The sequence below is a fragment of the Xiphophorus hellerii genome, chromosome 22 (assembly GCF_003331165.1).
Source record: "Xiphophorus hellerii strain 12219 chromosome 22, Xiphophorus_hellerii-4.1, whole genome shotgun sequence".
Taxonomy (NCBI): domain Eukaryota; kingdom Metazoa; phylum Chordata; class Actinopteri; order Cyprinodontiformes; family Poeciliidae; genus Xiphophorus; species Xiphophorus hellerii.
Genome location: NC_045693.1, coordinates 5,707,020 through 5,721,867, shown reverse-complemented (window position 1 = coordinate 5,721,867; position 14,848 = coordinate 5,707,020).

The following is a 14,848-nucleotide window of genomic DNA, read 5'->3' as shown; positions in this document are numbered from 1 at the left end:
AAAAGCCAGATGTTTCTCATGGGTGCATTCCTTGAATTATATCAGCAAATACTTTGCTTAATGGGAAAATGCGTCTGATTAATGATGAATGGGCTGTTCATTCAACCAACTAAAATGATATTAATCTAATCCAGAACTCAAGAAGCACTCTGAAAATTGGGACATGTGTCCATGTTTGAATCTTCAGCCAACACAAACTCAAATATTAGTCTGCATAGAGGGGAGATATAAAGATCTAAAAATCTCCAAAACGACCAGAGTGACCTTAACTTTTCCTTTTTTGTCATATCGTTAGCAAACCAGCCAATCAGGCAGCGCCATTCTTTTTCTCTTGGCGTTGATTGGCTGTATCCCCATAAGCGGAAATATAGAAGACTAGCTAACTTCTGCGGCAGCGCTAAGACCATTTGACGGGTGTCCTGTTGGTGTTAATGCATATTAACGTATATTTGGTGGTTGAACTATTAAAATAGACAGTTATAAGTGTTTTTAGATGGAGTCTGAAGTATCAGCGGTTTTTAGCTATTCGCACGTGGATAACCCTGCGAAAAGCAGGGGTTCAATAACGTTTGTTCGTTTTTTGATGGAGCTCCTTATTTGTCTTTTTTCAGCACATTTTGACCCTGTATGGTGTATTTTCTTCAAGTTGACTTGGCTTAACATTGAAGCTAAGAAGCCATTTTATTCCTAGTGCTATGAGTCGAAGTTAGTTTCGGAGTTGGGCCTGTTATTTTTTATTTCTTGCTGGGTTTCAGATACTTAAACAAGGGCTGCTTTGGTTTCTATTTCCATGTGGAAATAATTTAAAACTTTTCTTAAATGTTGAAAGGACTGATTTTCACAGTGTAGCAGGTTATGACAGATTAGATAACCATAAAGTCCTCCATTTTGTTTGTTGTTTCTCCCTTACTCCACACCCCTCAACACATCCAGAAACCTGATCCGTGTGAGACGTGTTGATTTGTTGTCTCCTTGCTTTAAATAGGACTGGTTAGGTATGTGTGTTGCATAACCAGTCTGTGCAGCACAGAGGATAGGATGGTCTAAGTGAAGTGACCCATGCCTGGCGATGTCCAGGCCGGATCATTTCAGCTCTTGGTTCAATTCTTCCCCCACAAACCCACCTCACAGCTGCTCCTATTTCCCGAGGACCTTGGCCCAAAGTAAACGAACCAGTGAGGCCTGAAAAATGGTGGGTGTCACAATGGATAGCCTAGAAATAAACCAGTTTGAGCTTTAAAGGTCAATATTATCTCGGCTACCACCTGTAATGTAGCTGGCCTCATTCATTGGATCCTTCTATTGACTAATTTCTTCTGTTAGATGATATTTTTGTTTGCCTGGTTTTAAAATACCAGGGATAGCAGTTTCATATTTACCAGTAACCTTAGTAGGAAGTAAAAAAATACCTGAAACTGTCACAGAGTGTGCTTTTGTCTGATGAAACCAAACTTGAACTTGGCCGTAATTTCAAAAGCTACATTTGGCACAAAATCAACTCTAAACATAAACAAAAGAGCGCCATGAACCACTGTGAAACAGAAAGGTGGCAGCATTATTAACTTGGGTTACTTTTTTCAGATGGAGCTGAGTTTTTCTTCAAGATGGATGACGTTATGAATTGTTCAAAACCCTTGTGGTTCCAGAAAGCTGGATATCAAGAGGAAATTTACATTTTCAGCATCACAGTGAGTATAAGCATACACACTAATGAACAAGAGTAACTTCATGAAACTAATACTTAAGTTCTGGAATGACTTAGCCAGGGTTTCATAACTAAATTTGACAGAAAAAATAAGACATTTGATGTCAAGAGATGTTGTCATGCCCCGATGGAGTTGGAGAATTTTTACAAGGTAAAGTGGGCAAATATTGTCAAAATCAGGAATGCTATTGTACTCCTACTGAAGAAGGTAGAATCCTTGAACTGAACCAAAAAGCGATTCAACAATGCATTTACAGCATCCCTATTTAATCTCCTTTAATTAATTAAAACAAAACTAGAAAGTCAGATTTGTTTGGATAGGTGTGAATTTGCAATCAGACTTCGATGTGGACCCAAAAAAGGTCTCAGTTCGATTGAAGTAAATTCTGGTGCTGTTTGAATGAGAATGTAAAAAGCAGGAAGTGCACTATAGTGCAGGGCATTCTGGGTAAAAACAACCAAAACAAGAGAAACTGTTGGTAGTATTTTACCAATAAATCTGTATTTATCTTCAGATTTCTCAAAATGAAGATTTTATATCTTTTATATATTCATCAACATTTTCTTTTGCAAAGTCTTTTAAAAAAGGAGATAAACAAATAATTAAGTTTCCATAAATTGATGCATTTGCCGTAAAAACTTCAGTGTTTTCAGTACAGCATGTCCTAAACATGCAGGATTGAACAGGAGTTCCAGTGTTGACATGAAAACAAGCGCACCTTTGCACATGCTTGCACAACAAACACGCTCTGCTTTGGGGTAATCTCGGAGTTTCCTGGAGTCGACATGGAACCACGTCTTTCATTCATTATAACATCTCAGTAAAACATTCCCTGTGTTCCTCTCATGGACAGATGTGCACTGGAAAATAAAGTTGCACCACTCCTTCCCCCAACATCTTCCTCCTTCATGGATCAGCGGAGCCTAAATCTGGAACAAAGACGGGGGGGGGAAATACGAGGCACATGGCAGCGAGATGCTGTGTGCAATTACTGCTAATGATATGCCTCCACGCAAGCTGCGGCCTTAATTAACTTTGCAGGAAGCCAGGCCTGTGCGAGCTCAGCGTGAGGGGATGCAGACCCAGAACTTGAATCCAAAGTTAAGAAAGCACACCTGTCCTTGACGTTGCTCAGACAAACACGCCTATTATCCCAGATTAGACCTGCTGGGTGGTCCTCAGTGAGGAGTAACATGATACGGATGTTGGAGGTTTTATCCTGCAGAAAGGAGTTAAAACTGAGGCTCGCACAAGAAGTTCTGGTCGGGATGAGGCTAACCGGTAGTGGCAGAGGTGGATCTTAAAATGGAACCCGAGGAACGAGGACAATTACAAGCTGTGTTTCCATTACAAGTGCGCAAAACTTTGTCTTTATTCCACTAATGTCGGCAAAAACACAATTTTGCAATATGGTGTTTCTACTAAACAAGAAAAATAATTCAAATTACACATGAATAAGTTTGTTCACGTGATACGTCATTAAAAAACATACCGCACCACTTCCTCCTCCCACTTCCTGTCGTCTTCTTCGTCTTTTCTGAAAGTAGTAACATCCTGTTGTTGATCACATGACTCGCATGATGCAAAAAATGTGTTTCCATTGCAGTTTTACGAAATACACAAATTTTGATATAGCTGAAAAACAACGTCATCCTAGCGCCAAACTTTCTGATGGGAAAACATGTTTTTTCCAAAATTGCTGTTTCTATTTAGCAGATTTATTTTCGTAATTTCACAATTCTCAGTTACATGGTCAATGGAAACACAGCCACAAACACACACTCAAAAATAATTAACAATTCATTGTTAAATGTGGCAATAAGCATCAAGTTTATGGGTTATTTTTGACATTTTAATGCATTAACTTTACCCAAGTGATCGATTCGAGGTGAGTAGTAACAAGTTACATTTACTCTGATATATTTACTTGAATAACTTTTTGGAAAAAATTTTATTTTAGGCATATCACTGTACTTTTATGTTTCACTTGAGTAATATTTTTATGAAGTTAAACATACAGTATATTTTACTGTTTCAAGGAGAACCCCTTGCGATGTACATTCTGTAAGTGAGTTCTTACAAAACATAAAAATAAAAAACAGGAATGCAAGTTGTAAGATATTTGTATTACCGACTGTTAGTATTAGTTTAATAGTTTTTCATGATTTGGAAATTGCTACATCTGTTACTTTGGAATCGTTATCTATTTGTATTAGGATTTTTTTGTTTTTTTCATTTTAGTCTCCAGAATTCAGATATAATCTTAAATTTTGTCCATCTGGTATTTTCCATCAGATATTCTGATCAATTACTTGAGTCGCCTGTTAAATTGATACATTTTGCTTTAAATGTGATAAAAATATGTTTACGTATTGCTACTTTTACCTGAGTACAACTTTTATGTTCTCTACCCACGTCTTCCCTTCGAGTAAATCACCCTTTGACTAAATAAGAGAAATATTTAGTAAGATTTAAAGATTATAGTTTAACGCTATAATCACCTTGCTGGAAAAATTCTAATCAATGAATAATCAATCAAGTTTATTTGTATAGCACATTTCAGCAGCACACGAAGAACTTTACATCATAAAAACACAAAAATCTAAAATTGAAACATTACATTTTGCCAAGTGCCGTCATTACACATCAAAATGTTTGTTAGTGTTTCATTTATTATGTTTCAAAAGCAACTCTAAGCAGGTGGTTTATTGACCTATTGCATAAATCATGACTTCATCCAGTTTCTGCCACCATCATTTTCTTGTTTTTCTTTTCACTCACCGCAGCAGATGCTGTTTGGCTTCTGAAAACGCACCACTATAACCTTCTAAGGGCATGAAAACAATGAAAACCGTCCCGCCTAACGGGTTAGAGTTTATTCAACGCATTCCACCTTTGGCTGAAGTTGCAAAACAAACGGTAGGGTAGCTCCAGAAGCACGGCATTGGCTCCTGTTGAGAGCCGTGCCTAGGAGGACTGTCACTTTCTTTGTCCTTGATGTCTCGCAGTCATTTCTCATTCCTGCCGTCTGTATCGACAGGCAATTTTTGCTGCCTGAGCTTTTTTAAACAAAGTCGTTTTTATTGAGCCCGGTTAATCATTCGGGGATTGATTGCTGAACTCCTGGCATTCAGTAGCAGATTTAGAGTTATAGAGTTAGATAACATCCAGAGTTTGATACCTTCAAGGCTTCCTGAACGACACACGTTGTTACTGCATGAATTACACAATAATTACGTATTTATTCTTGTTCCATAAGAGACTACATTGATCATGCTTTCATTAAAGTAGATCAACATGGCAAATGTTAGAGCTAATTAACTAGTCCAAAGGTTTATTTGTTGCCTGCAAAGTGAGAAAGCAGATTCATAGTTTATATAAAACAGATTCTCCTTCAGTCAGCTCTGTTTCTGCCCATTTTTCCGGGGTGGTGCTTCACATCACATGGTTTTAATGCAAATACTGACTCTTTTTTTAGTCTATTTGTTTGACAGTTTCTTCTTTTACCAGTTTTTAGAATCACTCGTGTATGCCAAAGGCTTGTACACAAACAAGTGGTTGGACTCGGTTAAAATTTTAATCGACTTAATTGCGGGGTCTGCAACTAATTAATCACATTTAATTGTGTTTTAATAGAAAACTTAATATTGACAAAATAAGCAAAATTTTCAACTCAAAAACCTCATTGTTGCTAAATTATTGAAAAAATAAACACGTGAGCTCAACAACGAAGATATTTTTGTTTTAAATCTGTTATTTAGCTCATTCAACCATCAAATTGGTGCAAAGTGCTGCTTTATGTGGATCATTTTAAGCAAATCCTCCTAAATGTGGACTGTGGACACTGACATTTGCATTGGACTCCTGTGCTCCTGCAACATGTTTAGCAGTGAGATGCTATTTTAGGCTCCTTCTAGCACAACTTTAACACAACAATAGTCATTTCCTGCATCAGATCAGATCGTTTTTTGAAGCAAAAATGAACTTTCAGCAGGCCAAGAGAAGTGGCTTTACATTCCATCATTGCTTCTGGCTGAAACCTTTGTAATAAAAAAGGTTAACCTTTAGGACAGGTTTGAAAGAATATGTCATTTGAATCATTTCTGTGTTGATTTGGCATTTTGTTTCCTGAAAGACCTGTTGACCACCCTTCATACTGTAGGTTTGTGTGTAAAAGCCATCAGATTTCAAATTAAAATGTTCTGGTATCTGACATTTGGATTCCCAGGACCGTAGGAAAGAAGATCAGCGTTACAGATCTTCCACCTTAATAAACAGCAGACATTACTTCACGCCAAACTCATCTGCAGTGTTTGTTGCTCCTAAGCTGGGCCCACGTTACACTATTTTTTCAGACAGGAGTCTTTAACTATGTGAAGGGAACCAGCCCGACTTCAGTCACAATCAAACAAACATGTCTGAATGCTTTGAGGCAGTCGAACATTTCCAAACAGCCCAATTTTCCGTTTCTGCTAAGCGAGGGAAAAGTACTGACAGGCAGTTAGCAAACACCTGGTGGAAGTGTGCTTCTGATGAGCTACATTTCAGTCCAAAGTTCCTGAGAACAGTTGTAAACGGCATAGTGGAGGAGCATTATTGCGATAATGAAGTGTCGGAGAGAGCAAGAGCTTCTTAAAGAGACAGAGGCTCGATTTGTGAAGTCAAATGTCTTGAAGTGTATGGCATATTTATAGCAACTGAAGGTGACAGAGTTACCTGATGGAAACCACATAATACCTCCCCTTTAAAGCCTTGACATACTGCTATAGTGTGAACATAACTTTGCAAATGATTAACGGAAAGCTTTTCCAACTCTAAAGATGGAGCTAAAAAAAACTTTTAAAACATTGGCACCGATGACTATTTTATTGATGTGCAGTAATTTGCAAGATTTCTGTAACTGAAACACCTTTCTAAGTCAGCTATGAAGTAAACCGGTTACACTGTAGAGTATTTATGAAGGTATGCAGATCCAGACCGCCATATTCTTGGTCATCCTGCTCATGCTAGAACATCACAGCGATCACATTTATTTCGAAGCGCTTTATTAAGCAGCTCTTTTAGGGTTTTCTTTCTGTTTTGTCTGAAAAATTTCCAGTCCTTCCCAATTGTGACTCATACAGTTCTAGGGAGAAACTCCATGAATGACCGAAGTATCTGGGTGTGGTTCCAGTTGACAGTTTACATGACAGCCTGTGGGTCAAACCATGTGACCTGGATAATCACAATCCAGGCTCTGGCAGGAAGCAGCCGTCACTTATGATGGACTTTAAACCTGTTAAGCGCTCGGCGTGTTAGTGTCTCGCCTCCTCCCACCCACTCAGACACGTAGTGCTCCTTCAAATATTGACACAACTGGACAGACTGAGTAAACATCGAGACTTCTTTGTGAAGGCCGTTTTTTATTTCAGGGCGATCCGCGCCGAGGCCGTGAGCATGCATGAGTTCTTCCCTGAGTCCTCTGGGATGCGGTCGTGGTTCTGGTTCTGCTGGGCCTCCCTGAGCAGCTGTCAATTGGCCCCAGGGACGAAGAGTGAGACAGAGGCAGGGAGCCGCCCTGCCCCCATCTCTTGCCAGCCTGCCTGCAGAGACTGAAGGAGGGGGATGGGCTTTCATGCTCAGACATAAAAAGAGAGGAAATTATAAGCTGCTCCTCTGCATCTCCATGCAAAATAAATTTTAAACATGCAGATTTGTACAGATAACACAAAGCAACTGAATCTATTTGTCTTTTCCCTAATGCATCCATTACTTTGGCGTTTTCATTCCCAGACTCCAGCTTTCTGTTTCCTCTATTGTCTTGAAACATCACAGTTAATCTAATGTTTAGTCTGCTTTAATTGAACTCTAGTTTGGGTTTGTTTGGAGAGGTGAGACTGCGCAATCAAAATCTGATGCGGACCAGAAAAGCGAACTCTGGTCAACCTACAAAGCTAGGTTTCAGTTCAGGTTTGTTCAATTTTAATCTGTGTAACCCCAACATTTTCATTCCACGTGCAACCTGACCCGGAATTTTGTTTGTCATTCAACCTTAAGAAATACGGAGATTGTTAGTTATATATAAAAACATTTAAGGCCCAATGATATGGTGTATAATACAAGAACAGAGATACAGTAAATGGAGAGCCAGTCGCTGTCCAGCGCTGGGCTATCTGTCGTTATCAGTTTATCCAACACTATGTGTGACCGGCGCCAGTCTTATATATTTGTTATGTAAGCGTGCAGCAGTGTGAATGTAAGCAGATAAGAGCTAGAGAACGAACACAAAACCATACATCCATAACAGTTTCAGTGAACTCTGGTGAAGTTTGAGAGTGTATGTGAATGCCAAGTGGACCGGAGACTGCTCCAAAAACAAGAAGCAGACTCTAGCGCAAGGCATTCTGGGTAAATAGAACCTAAACAAGCGCGGAAATCTAGTCCCAGCAGGAGTAATGGGTCGTAGACTTTTACCAACAAAAGACAACTGCCAAAATCTGAGGCTGCTTCATTTTTATTTACTTTGTCGTTAAGAAGGAAATTGCGCTCAGTGTCTTCTTCAGAGGTTTTTGTGTTGTTGTTTTCAGCAGTTCTTGGTGCAGCGCCCCCACAGGTGAGATGGGGAACATGTTTTTCAAGGAGTTTAAGTCGTTTGACGCAGTGCAGTGTGAACGCGAACTGTACCAGCGAAAATGTAACAAATGTAACAATTTTGGTCCCCAATCACACTGAGTCTACCGGACTATCAGGTGTGGAAACACTCTAAGAAACTGTTGAAAATTCTTTCCCATAAAATCAAAACCAGTCATGAGTCTTCTTTAAACGATATACGGAGCAAATACATTCTCAGGTTGGGAGTTTAATGGCACATTTAGCTCAGGAAACGAGACTGGGTCACAAGAGATGCTCACAATAGTTTTTAGAAAACAAAGAGTCCACGTTATTTGTCTTCATAAGCGCAGAAAAGGTTTCACAATTCAAAAGCTGTTTCAAGCATTTGGAATCAGTGGAGAATAATTCAGTGCATCTTTCATCTCTCTAAATAGAGAAACAGCATCAAATCTAATATGCCTTTAAATATATCTATAAAATGAGAAAAGCTTTTTGTTTTAACATGATTTATATCCAAAATATTGTATCTTTTAAATAAGAAGGATCGCAACAGTAAAATATAATTTACTGTTTGGGTGAGAAGAGGGAGAGTCATAGAATCACCTTTACGCTTATAAGAAGTCATAATCTGTCAGAGGAGAGTATTTTTATATCTTCTTACTTGAAAAGTTACTTTTAAGTTAATTTTTCTCACATTTTAAGTGTAATTACATGTTTGCTCTAGAAACTAGACCTAAATACTTTGTCCGATTTTGTGTTTTTGAAGTGTATAATCTCCTGAAACATTGGAGATTATACAGTCCAATAATCTCCAAAACTCTTGGTATTGATGATACATTTTTAGACAAACTGATGGGAGAGAGAGGATGCAATTGACAGAAAGAAAATACATCAGCACACCACATGAACAGAAAAAGATAGAAAAATTATGAGACATTTTTGTTCGAGCTGCGTCTTTAAAATGATGTTCAAAATAGCAGGCATACAAAACTGTTGTGGTAACAGTTAAGGTATATTTAGCTCAAAAAGAAAACAACACTAGACATCACCAAAAGACAACTGTAAAACAAGGTGCTGGCAGCATCATGTTCAAGTTAAAGTTGAAATTATTCAGTCACAAAATTTCTTTTTATTTTGACATGATTGTGTTCACTTTTGAGAGAAACTCAGGAAATCTTAAAACCATATTTTAATATCTCTCCTGTTTACTGGACGCTCTGTCTTCCTGCATCTCTGTTTGTTGTCTTATCTCTCAGACTGGCTTGCTGGATGCTTTAGGCAGTCTTTATTTGTCGATTATTATGATCCGCAGCACGTTCTCAGCGCCAAAGTCATCTGGCACAAAGGAAGAGGACATTCCAAGATCATGTGATTCACACATACGCTCCAGCTGAGTCACACACACGTACATATCTGTTCCCGTCATTTTCCCGAACGGATTAAGGCTTGGTTTTGGTTAAACTATGTTGAAGCGCCAAGCGATTGTGGAGCTTAATGATTCTATGGTTATTGCTTGTAAAACATTCACCAGGTGAGATGAGTGGAAAAATGTGAACACTATCTGGAGAAATTTTCATCTCGATGGCCATCTTACCACTTTCAATGATTGGTCTTTCACAGTAAAGTGATTATTTATCAAACAACTTCACTTACATCCAATTTATTTTGGCTTTCCTCTAACCTACACAGGGTTGACTGTTTTCATTTAGGTTCAAGTACCGGTAAAAACAAACACAGCTGATTACATTTGTTTCAATCTCAGGCCACGTCTGCACGGGAATTTTTTTCTCTAAAAAGGAAAGGTTTTTATGTTTTTTGGCTCCTTCATTGTCTCAGAAACTGTGTTTTAGGGGACCCAGAGTGAATATTTCAAGTGGATGGCGAAAACGCTGACGTATTTGCCCAACCTTTGCCTGGCTAAGCATATGGCTTCATATGCTGGATTCTCATCTTCCGTCAGTGCTCCTTCTAAGATTTCTCCCATTCAGCTGAATTTTCTGAATTTCAACCAGACCAATTAGCAAACAAAAGGAGAAATTTTGAATGATGATGTTGATTTTCTGCATTGTTTTATAACGGTAGTCTTTGTAGCAAAGGCAACAAAGGAAATAAATGAAGACATTCAGTTGGTCACGCTAACAAATATTAAGTGATTAAATTCAGAGTAAAAGGGATATTTATGACATTTTATTGCTGGCAATGACATCCTGGCTCTACTCCACATGCAACTTTCTATAAGCTTCATTGAGCTGGCGCATTGCATATGTCAGACAAATGTCAGCGATTGAGTAAAATCAGATACAATCATTGCAAATTACAGCAGAGTCCACGCCTTCCTTATTAACATTATTAGGTACGTGTGTGGAAATTCTCACAACATCAACAAATCCCACATTTTTTATGGTAATAGATAATTGTGAGTTTATTGGAATTTTTCCGCAAAAATGGTAAAAAATGTTTGGTTTAAATGACTCCTAACTCCCACCTGCAGGTGGCAGTATTTCTTAGTGCTACACTTCTGCCTCAGCCTTACTATATGTCCAGTTAGCTGTGAAGTTGTAACTCGAAGTTGTAACTCGCTCTATTAAAGAAGTTGGAATTTCAACATGGCGACGGCCACAGTCATTGTTCGCAGTACGTAATTTCCAGCTTTGCTTTCTGTAAGAAAACACGGCTTTCAACTGTTCAGTTTATAGTTGCAGTCACTACATGCGACATTAATTTTAGATGCACTGTTATATGTGTGTCTTGTAAAATAAACACGTTTCCACCACATATTACTGGAGGACGAGCGGCCATATTGAAACACGATGTCAGTCATACGAGTCGCAACTGGGGAAAGTTGGAATTGTTCCCGGTTTTCCAGTGGAAAATCCGACTTTGGAGTTGATTTTTCCAACTGGGAAGTCAGATTTTCCCAATTCCGAGTACAAGTGGAACGCAGCATTTTCCGTAATTAATGTGGTGAGTAATAAAAATGGAGCTATTTAAGTTATTTAAAGAATAAAAAATAATCTCATCCTTTTCCCTCTAAATGTAGATTTTGGAAGGGGTTGGATGTCCCTTTTATGTGCCTGTGAATGTTTGCCTGCAGCTATGCTGATCCCATCTGTGAACCCTGCCTCCCCACAGCTTGATCCCACCAACACATCTATTGTTTGACTAATCCAGACTATTACCATTGCTGCACCACAACAAGCGCTCGTCCGAGCTCCGGATGGCTCCTGAAACTCTCTCCTCTAAACTGACAGCAATCTAATTAAGTCAGAACGGGCCGGGGCGGGTGGAAGCGTGCTGCTACCCGACCAATAAAAGTCGGTACATGTGTTTGTGCATGACGTTGGCAGAATCCAGAGGATTAGTAGCATTTTGGTAATGGGGTCAGGCCAGCCAGCCACAGGTGGTGATATGAAAATGACTACAGTTATTAGGACTGATCACATTATTATACATATTATTAGATTTCATGCTACCTAGCAGTGCAAGATTGTGAAGTGAAAGAAAAACACATCAGCATTTTTACACTGTAAAAACAAAATCTTACCTAGTATTTTTTTTATCTAGTTTCCAGTGCAAATATCGTCGTACATTTGAATTTAGACAAAACTAACTTGGAAGTAACTTTTCATCATAGCAGATTGTTTAAGAATTCCTTGGTATTGATGAGAAAGTACTAGATATCGGTTTCCTAAATATTTCCTATATTCTCCCACAGTGTGGGGATAATGACTAGATATTTTAACTTGTGTCGTCACCTTCGTAAAATAATGGCCTGTGTTGATGTTTTAGGCAACAAAAAAATTAATAAATACCTTTTGCATAAACTGACTTCAGACATTATTTTAGGAAGGTGACGATATTAGAAAAATGTTTTGTTAGCCATAATTTAAAAGGACTCAGAGTTTTATGTGTTTTGCAGTTTTCTGGACATTTGTTCCAGATTTGTGTTTTAAGGAGTTATTGACTGAAAACATTGTTGTACTTTGCGCTGAAAAGCTACTTGTAAGTTAGTTTAGTCTTATTTCAAGTATAAGTATAAAGATATTTGCACAAGAAACTAGACAAAAAAATACTTGGTAAAATTTAGTTTATTCTAATTGTGCTTCTAATAACTACAAAATTAAGTTGAATGCAGAAGTAAAAAAATTTTTTTGTACCTAGTATATTTTTTTAGGATTGTATTTGAAAATGTCACCCTAAAATATTTTGTGACGATTTGCTACATTCTAGAATTGTGGTCAGGGGCCATAAAAAAAATCATTTTTAAGGGCCACATAGCGCCCCCGCGCCACCCTTTAGACTCCCCTGGCCTACACTTCAAATGAAGGAAGTTGTGATTCTAGTTTTTCTCAGGCAGTTTTATTGATTCCTTCAGCTTAAGTTTGCAAGGCATTTCTCTTCCTGGTAAAGGTCAGAAGCGATGTCCACTCTGCTGAGTATTTCTTCTGAAAACACATCATTTCTGCTTTCACTTGTACTTTTTCTAAATGTGAACACACACACACACACACATAAATCCTTTCCTCCGTCCTCCTCAGCCTCTCTGCCGGTTCTCAGCAGTTTTGCTATAAACGGCTTTCTCCGAACGCCTGGAGGCTTGTGGTGTAACCAAAGACTTGGAAGCGCACATGAATAGTTCATGCAGATAAAAATCACGTATTAGGACAAGGTGGGGGCATTCATGTGTTTACCTCCAGGGCCTTTGCTAACCGACCTAGCTCAGCTCTCTGCTGGAAAAGAAACTGGATCTCTGTTCACGTTGCGGTTAATCTCACTGAAAGTCAGAGGAGCTGAGTTTGCAAAGCATCCAACTCCTGAACCCTGGAAACTGTTGATTCTTCATTATTCCTGCTGCTGTGTGTTTTTGTGTGTGAGCGCTTAGCTTTACTTTGACATAATCTCCAAACTGAGTGCTCTAATTGCATGCATCCACTGAATCCATCCATCCATCCATCCATCCATTTTCTGTTCACCCTTGTCCCTAATGGGGTCGGGAGGGTTGCTGGTGCCTATCTCCAGCTACGTTCCAGGCGGGAGGCGGGGTTCTCATCCACTGAATCCTGAGATTCAAAAGCCGGAGAGGTTTCTTTGTAAACAGGCCGCCCTTCCCCCCGCGTTTGACATTCTTTAGCCTTGTAAGGCAGATCGGCCTCAGATGTTGCTCCAGAAGAGAATAACCACAACTCCCTGTGTCTACTGTGCACCACCGCCCAGTCCACAGAGGATAAAAGACTCTCTCTTCATTTTCAGTCCAACATCTGGAGAAATGCATCGTCTTTCTCCCGTACCGATGAGCAAACTGCTTTAGGCCTTGAAGCAGGATTGAATTCCCAGAGGAAGGAAATGCCAGTCTGCACATTCATACCCAAAGCTGCTCAGTCATTATTTCTGACTGCCCATGTGAAACACAGAGACCTTTTTTAAAGGTGACCTATTATGCTTCCTTGAACAGGTTAGGATAGGTCTATGGTCTATGAAAATCCTGTTCATTACATTTTTGGCCCAAAATTATTTGTAGATAATGAGATTTTAGTCTGGTAAGTTCTGTCTATGAGCTGTTTTGCTAAGACTTTTGGATTTAAAGTCTTGTCACTTTAAATCCAAATAAGATGCTGCTGGCCAAGCCCCCACAACTCAACATTTACACTCGCACATAAAAATATCTCCAAACACATGCACAATTATACATCCATACATCTTTGAAAAGTAGAAGTAGAGCCTCCTACATGAATGCAGCAAGTGCTTTCTGGATGTTCAGTCAATAACAAAATACTTGTATTTCCAGTAGCCATTGTATAGAGCATAAAACCAGCTAATCAAATGTGCTGGAGCTCATCTTGGGTTGCTAAGTGACAGGCGGAACTCTACTGGGGTTGCTAGGTTGCAGGCTGGGCTTTGCTGGGGTTGCTAGGTGAGGGGCATTCCGGAGTTTTTGAAACGGCTCATTTTCCAGACATAAAAAATCATTAAGTAATTGCCAATAAATCAACTTGGTAGTTGTTTTTTTTTAAAGTACTTGGGTTGTTGTTATTTTTTTAGAAGCAGTAGAAACCCAAATAGAAGTACAAAAATGTACAAAATGTGAGTTTTGCACATCAGGTCACCTCATCGTCCAGTGAAACATCAGCATGATTTCAGGCAAAGGGAAAGGAAAGGCTAGCTCCCTGGCAGCTAGCTGGAAGTTGGACCTTGTAACGGCTGCTTTGTGCCTCGGGGCTTCACAGCAAGTTAAGCTTGTGGTTTTGTCTCTCTCTGGTGAATACTTGGAAATGTTTACAGTCATCAGGATGAAAATCAGATATGACATGACACAGATGACTGAGCTGTTTAGAAAAGCCAAACAATTTCCTTTGTTATTAATACTGAAACGAAGTAGGCTTTAAATGGTGTATCACTGTTTGTGTAGCTAAATGATAAACTCTGGTGGATTTTTAACTGGATAGATGTTAAAATTTGACTATTTAAGCAACAATTTTTAACCTATGCCTGTGATTTCTTCCACGTTTTTCCATTGTGTTTCTGTCTGCTGCACCACGCCGCTCCTCCCCCAC